Source organism: Lissotriton helveticus, chromosome 10 (assembly GCF_964261635.1).
Source record: "Lissotriton helveticus chromosome 10, aLisHel1.1, whole genome shotgun sequence".
NCBI classification, from domain to species: domain Eukaryota; kingdom Metazoa; phylum Chordata; class Amphibia; order Caudata; family Salamandridae; genus Lissotriton; species Lissotriton helveticus.
This window is the reverse complement of record NC_136071.1, coordinates 1,070,326,430-1,070,334,420: the sequence shown is the minus strand read 5'-3', so window position 1 is coordinate 1,070,334,420 and position 7,991 is coordinate 1,070,326,430.

Genomic DNA, 7,991 nt, shown 5'->3' with positions numbered 1-7,991 from the left:
ACTTATTCCGGAGGGGTAGAGAGTTTAAGAGGAATGGTCAAGCAATAAGTAGGTATGATTTACCAGATACTATTTAAAATGTCGACCTGGCTGAGTTGTTCCTTGCTTTGGTTAAATGACTACCATCCGGGTCAATCATCCCCTCCGTGCTTGTTTCAAACCCCTCTACTCATTTCTCCCAACCCTTGTTATCTCTCCAGCCCTTCCTCCATTCTCCTCCCCCGACCTTCTGCCCTTCTGTGAATCCCGTCTATCCCCTCCCCTCATTCCGTTCTCCCACCACTACCCTCACCTGCCTCTTCCTAAACTTTAACTCAATACTTCTTTTTTGTTCAATGTTTGCCCAGACAATTTTCTCTCCACCACAGTTGCACCAATAATCACTACCAAGCAACATTACACAAGTCTCCCTCCACTTTACACTCCCACACCCAAAACTCCCCCCCCTCTCCTTGCTCTCCCTCTCAAGGTTATCTCCCTCCTGAACCTTTCTAGCCACTTCACACTCCGTGCTTAGCACTACTCTCCTTAGAAAATAAACTAGGTTACCTCATCTCCTCTATTGGAGTATGGCCTAGGGCCTGCTTTGCGTGCATGTTATGTTATCATGACTTATTAGAAGTTTAAACGCCATTTTACCTTTTGCTGCTTTTGCACACGACACTGCATAGCTGTTTTTCTATGTTAGCCTTCACGAAGGTCTACACATGAGAAAAGGTTTATTTTTCTACATCTCTAGACTTACAACGTGCCCCTAGTCTGAACAGTGAGTGCTGAGCCATCAAGGTTATCAAAACATGTTATCTGTTTTTCGACATGTCTGTGTAAGCTCTCTAGACACAACAGTTTGGCAGCTGTGAGCCAAGTAAGATTCTGGCGTCTTTATTATCACACACTCGCCATGATTTCACACACTTAGAAGATTCTCGTTTCCAGGGATGCAGAGAGACTATGCTGATCCAGATGTAATTTAATCTCACTGAGCGGAAAAGTAATGGGGTCTCCCAAAACAGACCTTCTTTAGTTTATAATACATAGTTCCTATATAGGGAGGGTGTAAAAACTAGGCTCTATAGAACCTGTTTTCACTATCATTGTAATATGATTCCTCCTTTTGTATTTTATGGAATTGTAACCATGCTGACTATATTATTCTTAATCATATGTCTGCTTATGTTGGCTAAAATACTGCACATGAGATAACTTTGTTAAAATAAATATCTTAACTTTACCGTGTCTCTTTTTTACTCCTGTTGTGGACTGGTATGAGAGTATAACCAAAGAGTGTTCTAACTTCCCACCATTCCTGAGATGGTCCTAAGTCTCATGTTCTAGGTTGTCTAATCATTGGTTACTTTGCTATAGGACGAAGAGCTAATGTGACACTGATGCTAGCTGGTTGGGGTTCTTCTAGGTGTATACCACAATTCACTAATGTCCTAGGTGTCTGTGCACAGTTCTGTGTATGAGCAGAAATCCTTGCAACATGGCGCCATCAACGAGTGTGGTCTTATTGTAAGACACTTGAGTAGTGCTTATATCAGTCTATGACCCCCTCAATATTGTTTCCGGTTGACTGTAGTGACGGATAAAACCTACCTATAGTTATATAGGTCTTTTCAAGCTTGATATTTTAAAACCGATTTTCTATTGAATTACTACCCAGTTGTGCCTTTTTCTTTTGCATTGTACTTATCTATCACTGCATCAATATGGCTGTTGATATTCCAGCACATAGTTGCTTGGCTGTGCGAACTCATTTGCAGTACTACATCGTTTCTTTAGAGGGACAGGCAGTGTTCTTTGTTGTCTCAGCTGACCCGTTTGAGTTGTTCTACTCATGGGTTACTTTTCCTGCGGTAGATGCTGTGTCTGGTGTATTTCACACTTACACACCTGCTGATGCTCCTGCAGCGTATGCTCCATATCAGACAGTGAAAATTCCAATTTCTGCTTGGCAGCATGCCATTTGGTTTAATGGTGCCCTCCCACATGTAATAACGGCGGTCAGACAAGGGCCATTGTCAATCCCAGGCGCAACTTGGTCTGTTTTAGCTGCTTACACCCTGCATTCTCAGGCGGGTGCGTTAACAGCTCCGCAAATAAGACCCCTGTATGCCTCTGCAGTGACAGTTATTAGGGGTCTGGTTTATTACATTACGCGCAACCTCCCGGGTGGGGCCCCGGGTGGTGCAGCGAATCCAGCTGGTGGGGGCAGGCTGAAGCTTAGTCCCGTCATGGTTAATGCGGTCATGGGCAAGCGTCCCCAGGATAAGGATGAGAGGCCTTTTTGGCTTGCCGAGAAATTCGACCAACTGAAAGCAGTATTCCCGAACACTACTCCTGTGGAGAAGTACAGGATTCTTACCATAAGTTTGCAGAAAGACTTAGTGCCAGACGTAAATGACTGTACAACTTGGGGTGTGATTTTTGCGGCAGTCTATACTAGGTGCTTCGGCACCCCGTCAATGGCTGTCCTGCCCTCCGTCATTAAGCGTGTTCAGGATGAACACGGGCCGGAGGCGGCTGTGGAATTGGGAATGCGAGTCGTGGGAGCGTTTGACATGGTCCGCGATCTTGTCCTTGCAAATGTTAAGGGGGATGCGGTGAGTTTCCATGTGTCTAATGCTTTGCGCCGACAAACCCCGCCAGTTACTGAATATTATTACGTAGGCTTATAAGACCGTTGGCTGTAATAGTTTGGGTGTTAAGCCTTTTGCTAAAAAACAAACACAGCAGCAAACTCAACAAGCGTCATCTGATAAGGATGACTGCCCAAAAGTTCCGAAACAAAATTGGAGTAAGAACAAAAAACAGGGGAAACAGCAACTGAAACAGGGGTCCCGTCCTGCTTCACCTACTCCTGCCTCTACTGAGCATACATATAAGTTGCGTGACCGCAGTACTATTAAGTTCCTGAACAATGTTCTCTTCGCTCTTTGCGGGAAACATCAGTCTCAACCACCGGTGGAGGAGGCGGCGGCAGAGGTCGAGGTACCCAGCAGAGCCGTGAGCAGCCTCTCAAGGCTGTCGTAAAAGGCAAGCAAGACGAACCATAGCGACAAAGACCCCAGTTTCAAAAGAAGACAGTTGCTGCTGTAACAGCGAGATATGCCACAGATAGAACGCAGCTTCAGAATCAGACATGGGCACTGACGCTGTTGGACAACGCGGCGGGGATGACCATACTGCGAGAGGCCCTGCGTCCACTACTGAAGGTGACAGCGACTGACACCTTCGTTGTAGTTGAGACAGCCAACACTAGATTGGCTCCCCTTGACAGGCTTTATGAAATTGTCATTGTAATTGAAGGTGACATAGAACGTACCATAAAAGGGGTATTTTGGGAAAATCTTACTACTACCTATGATATTTTGTTGGCGGAGTTCGACTGGCCCCCACCCTTTTTCTTAGCTGCTCCCCAAGGGGAGGAGGTAATCCTCTCTAGTTTTGCGCACACAGTGCTGAAAGAGCAGGTGCAGCATTTTGCAGAAGATTGGGCTAAGGCGCTTGTGCCGGCTTTGTACCGTACTCACTGTGGGTGGGACAAATTTTCCACTCGACATGAGATTCCCTTGCGGTTAATGCCACAGCCTCAACCCCAATACCCCATGCAGCGAGTAGCAAAGGCTTCCGTTGCGGAAATCCTTGAACAATTGGAATATCAAGGTGTAATTGAAACGTCTGTGTCTCCGATGAATAACCCCCTTTTTACTGTGACCAAACCAGATGGTTCGTACTGTTTGGTATTGGATTAACGCCACTTAAACTCACATTGTCGTACGTGCGAGGTGCAGAATACTCACAGTTCTGCTCTTGTGGATAGTCTTGTGCGAAAACGGTTCAAAACCACAATTGACATATCCAATGTTTTTTTTGCCCACAATCTGTCCTCACTTAATAGTCAATGGACAGCAGTTACCAGTGGTGGCAAACAGCGCCACTTTCGCCATTTGGCTATGGGCTATAAGAACAGTCTGGGCGTATTTGCTGCTCGTGTTGTCTCTCTCTTGGAAGGGATTGACACAGATGCATGTTCGTATGTGGATGACATATATCTCACAGACGACGAATTATGGCCGCATATGTGCTGAGTGGACCGCATAATTTGCAATTTTGCGGATTTTGGCCACAAATCTCACATTGCAGAGTACACAGTGTTGTTCCTGAGCTATGAGCTCAACAATGAAGGTCGAGGATTGGCTCCTCACTTCCTGGAAAAATGTGCACTTTTGCGAGCTCCCACAACACTGAAGAAACTACAGTCCTTACTGGGCTTTTAGAATTTTGGGCGTACCTAAATTGACGAATATGCCATGGGTATCAAGCCTCTGTATGCTTTGATAAAACCTACTTTTTCCAAATCGCGCTGGCTGCCTGAGCATTTAGCCATCTTGCAATCCTTGCAGGCTGATGTGCTTGAATCTAAATTCTTGCTGTCCCGTGATAACCACACCAACCTGGTGATCAGAATCGTACCTGGGGCGGTGGGTTTCACGTACCTCACTTTTAATGAGGGTGACACAGTCCCTGTGATGTGATGTGATGTGATGTGATGTGAAAGGTATTTGTAAAGCGCAACGTACACTATACAGTTCCTTGGCGCTAGTGTAGAAAGAACGGAGGGCACCACCTGGGCAGGGCAAGGGAGTGCATTGCGGCAACAGAGAAAAAAAAAAAAAAAAGAGAACAATAAGGAGACTGGGGAAAGAGAAAACTTTTTAATTGTACGCAATGCGAAACAGGTAAGTCTTGAGGAGGGATCTGAAATGGGTATAGGGAGAAGCATGCCTTATGTCCAATGGGAGGGAATTCCAGAGAGATGAAGCAAGGAATGAGAATCTTAAACCTCCCCATTTCTTACGCTTGACTCTCGGGATTTTGAGTAGAGCCGAGTGAGCCGAGCGAAGATTACGAGAGGGGACATAGGGGTGAATGAAGGAGGAGATGAAGGTGGGACCTAGGCCAGCCAGAGATTTAAAAACAAGGCAACCCAGCTTGAATTTGTAGCATTCAGAAACAGGGAGCCAGTGCAGAGATCTTAATAGGGGGCGGACATGGTGGTGCCTCGGTTGATGGAAGATGAGGCGTGCCGCCTGGTTCTGGACAAGCTGCAAATGTTTAAGTTGATAATCTGGGATGCCTACGTACAAGGAGTTGGCGTAGTCAATCCTAGAGATGACTAACGCCAGGAGGGCTAAGGTAAGCACCTCGGCGGTAAGAAAGCGCGCGATTTTCCGGATTTTTCGCAGTTGGAAAAAACAAGTGGCATTTATCTGGGGCTTCATCGAAAGATCTTTACTGATGATAACCCCCTATCTCTTACAAGTCACACTTGTACACTTCGGCTGAGTTGCAGTTTTCCACTGTGGAAAATGTTTTGACGGTAGTGCATATGGTGATTCTTATAGAACGTGCACTGTCGCAGGGAAAATGCATTTTGGGTTTTACTCTGTATCCTGCCTTAGAGGCAGTAATGAAAGCCAGTGTACCAAATTCTAAAGCTTTGCCCCCTTGATGGACACAATGGGCCACGTCCTTGACTTCCCGGATGTCACGTTCATTTTTGATTCCTCGCTGCAGACTCAAGAGTACTTGCAGTATGAATTTGTTCATCCTGCTCCTCTGAATATGCGCCCACTTGAGTATTTCCGTTGTATCATTTACACTGATGGCAGTGCGCAAGCGGCTATGGTTTCAAAGCACGCATTTTCTTCGGCCTGCTCAATTGTGGCTGGTACTATGGTGGATAGTGAATTCAAGTCCGATGTCGTCCATACTCAGAAATTAGAAGAATTGTACCGCCCTGTTGGCAGAGCTCCGTGCTCTGATGCTTGCATTGGAGTACGCAGACCCTAGTGTGACTACTCCTATTGTAAGTGACTCTTACTACTGTGTTCAATCATACAATGACAATCTACCCTTTTGGACTCAAAATGATTATCATGATTCCAAGGGGCACACAATAAAACATAAAAATGATCTGGGTTCAAGTGGCTGAGCTTAAAGAGCGGCTTCCACTTGTCTTTGTGATTCATACTCTGGGTCATCAGCGTGTTGGAGTTCACGCTGTTAGCAACTGTCTCGCAGACGAGGCTGGGAAGACAGCAGTTGCACCATATGCAGTAGCAGCGGTTACACGTTCCAAAAGTAAGATTGATTATGACATCTTGGCAGCTATTGCTGCAACAGAGAAGGGAGGTAATTACCCTAGAGGTTTCCCTTCTAAATACTCTTATCATTTAAGCCCTGATAAAGTTCCTTATGTGAGAATTAACAACGTTGGTGACAGGTTAATACCCAACGCGGACCGCAGGCAGGCTTTGATTACACCAGCCCACGCTGGGATGGCTTATTCTCATCCTGGCGTGTCAGCTACTGTTTCTCTTCTCCAGCAACGATATTGGTGGCGGGGTTTATACAAACAAAAGCGTGATTATGTCCTTCAATGCGGCATTTGTCAGCAAATAAAACCTTATACTGCTGCACGCCGCCCCAAACTCAATTGTACATATCTAATAAACAACTTGCGTGTGTTTATTTAGATCACTGCCGTCCTTTCTCATTTGATACTGCGTATAAGTACATCTTAGTAGCAGTTGACTCTTGCACGCACTTTGTGTGGCTATGGCCTCAAAGGAGTGCTCATTCCAGGACTGTCATAAGGGATTTGCATGTCTTTGTGGGAATTTTTGCGTGTGGTACCTTCCATTCGGACCAGGGTCCAGCGTTCGCCTCTAAGGCGTACAAGGATGCCATGGCTTCATTGGGGGTCCAGGTCAAATTTTCGTCTCCATACCAACCTGAGGGTAATAGTGTTGTGGAGCGGATGAACCGTGACTTAAAGCAATCCTTGACAGTGAAGGTATTAGGTACTGGCAGAGATTGGCTTAACCACCTCAATAGCGTACATCGTGCACTAAATAATCTCCCTAGAAGGTCCCTGGGTGGGCGGACCCCATACGAAATGCTCCTTGGCATCAAAATGTTTGTCCCGGACCTTGATGGTCTAGACATGGCGGCGGCAGCTGCATCCTTTGACGTAGATGAACATTCTAATGTTTTGCAGAACCTACAAATGACCAGAGACAGTCTTGCAAAGGAATACTTGCCCTCCACATCTGATGCTGCATTGCAGATTCCGGTAGTCGGCTGGCTACTCCAAGTTGGAGAACTGGTCCGAGAGAAGATCGACAACAAGAAAGAATTCGGTCCTTTTTATCAAGCTCCAGTTGCCGTGCTTGGCGTGCAGGGTACAAGAACAGTCATTTTACCACCTCTTCCTGGGTGAAAGGAGAACAGGTACATCTCCATTGACAATGTCAAACTACACAGGGTGGCCGATTCTTCATAGTATGACTCATGCTGTTTTGTGTCCAGCAATGGTGCAACACTCTGTTTTAGTTCCGGATCCTGTCATCAGCCCTGATGTTGTCATTGAACTGAATACAGTTACGAATCCTTTATTGAATTCAACTGTTGGTGATCCTGTTAATGATACTGAATATACTTACCCCACTGACTTGTCTATGCCTGATTTGGAGACACGTGTGGCTACCCAACCCTTTTTTTCATTTGACACTGGCTCTACAACATCTAAGGACCATTCAAAAGTTTCCATTTTTGCTACCTGGTTTAAAAAACATTTTCCCCTTGGACTTACATTTGGCTGGTGCTTTTTGCAATTTTTTTATTCATGTCCATCGGAGTTGTGGTGTATTTGTTTCATTTACTTAATGGACACTACGTTCAAGAAAGAACTTCAATTAGACTGATTGATGGAACTTTGGCCCCCCACTCCTCTTCACACAAGATGAAGAGGGACCAGACATTTGTGAATATAACTGCTTGGCCCGTTTTAGATGGGATTGTATGGGATGCTGTAAAGTTCCAAGTTCATGGTCCCACAGAGGTTATTAATGTTCCCAATGTACTCCGAGTTCCTATGGGGGATGTGGTTATACAAAATATTCCCTCTGATGATTGCGACG